The sequence below is a fragment of the Pinus tabuliformis genome, chromosome X (assembly GCF_031772625.1).
Source record: "Pinus tabuliformis cultivar Carrire ecotype Pingquan chromosome X, CPIR1, whole genome shotgun sequence".
In the NCBI taxonomy this organism is placed as follows: domain Eukaryota; kingdom Viridiplantae; phylum Streptophyta; class Pinopsida; order Pinales; family Pinaceae; genus Pinus; species Pinus tabuliformis.
The window spans coordinates 1,140,450,577-1,140,451,636 of NC_142308.1; positions in this window are offsets into that span (position 1 = coordinate 1,140,450,577).

The window sequence follows — 1,060 nt, forward strand, 5'->3', positions numbered from 1 at the left end:
AAATCTTTAATAGAATTAAGGGTGTGACTCATAATATTTTGGACTAGGTGCACTAGTGACAATGTATTTTAACATGTGAAGGCTTAGAAACTCACGTGAAGTTCAGGACCATGTGATGGGAGTTGCACCAAATCATTCATTCATTGCATCGTAATATTTGTTGAAGTGAAATAAAGTGACTGGGCAGATCACTGAATCAAATTTTTGTTGTAGAAGATAACATGCTAGTTGCCAAATTAAACCATGGAATTACAAGGTCGTGAACACTAATGGTGCTAATACGAAGGTAAAAATATAAAATGAGTTGAGACTGGCTAGGGTGAGATAGGTAGCACATGAACCATCTTATCGAGTTGATCCAAAGGAAGATTGTAAACCAAGCTTATGCAGAGTTAGAGTGATTCCGATCAGAAAACCATAATGGTGGAGTCAAGGTCACAAGCATCCATAATGAAGGAGCAGGAAGTGTGAAACACTATAAAATACCACCCAAGGGATGATTGAGGATTCAAATAATTGTTGAAAGGAAGTCTTCAAGTTATAGATTATTAAAGAAGATAAGGCTAGTTTAAGTTGGAACTAGGAGAAGGAGTGGAAGGGTCACACCAAACCGAAGGAATATGAGGGAGCTCATAGAGGGAGCTAAAGGAGAATAGAAAGATATGGATGAAATTATGAGAGAAGGGGCCTTAAGGAGTGGCCATGGTAAGGTGATGTGGTTATGGAAGAAGAGACTGAGTCAAAAGAGCTATAAGTGGAAGATATAGAAAAGGAGATTTTGTTTATGGTAGGTGGTTAAGTTGAAATGGGTGTCTAGGACTAGGGAGGGCCCCCTCCGCTCACATATATGGTTTTCACGTGATGCTAAAGTCTCACTAGTAAGTGTAGCCCAACACCCCTTGAATGATGGCTTTGCAAGTCCATATGGTGGAACTTTTTCGGGATAGTTCCTACCGTGGGAGCTATAGCAGTAGGAAAATATTCTTCCTTCTTGCTTAATGGTAGGATAGTGGGACCTTACCCCTAACTCTTACTTGAAGTTAGGAAAAATCCTTGTTCT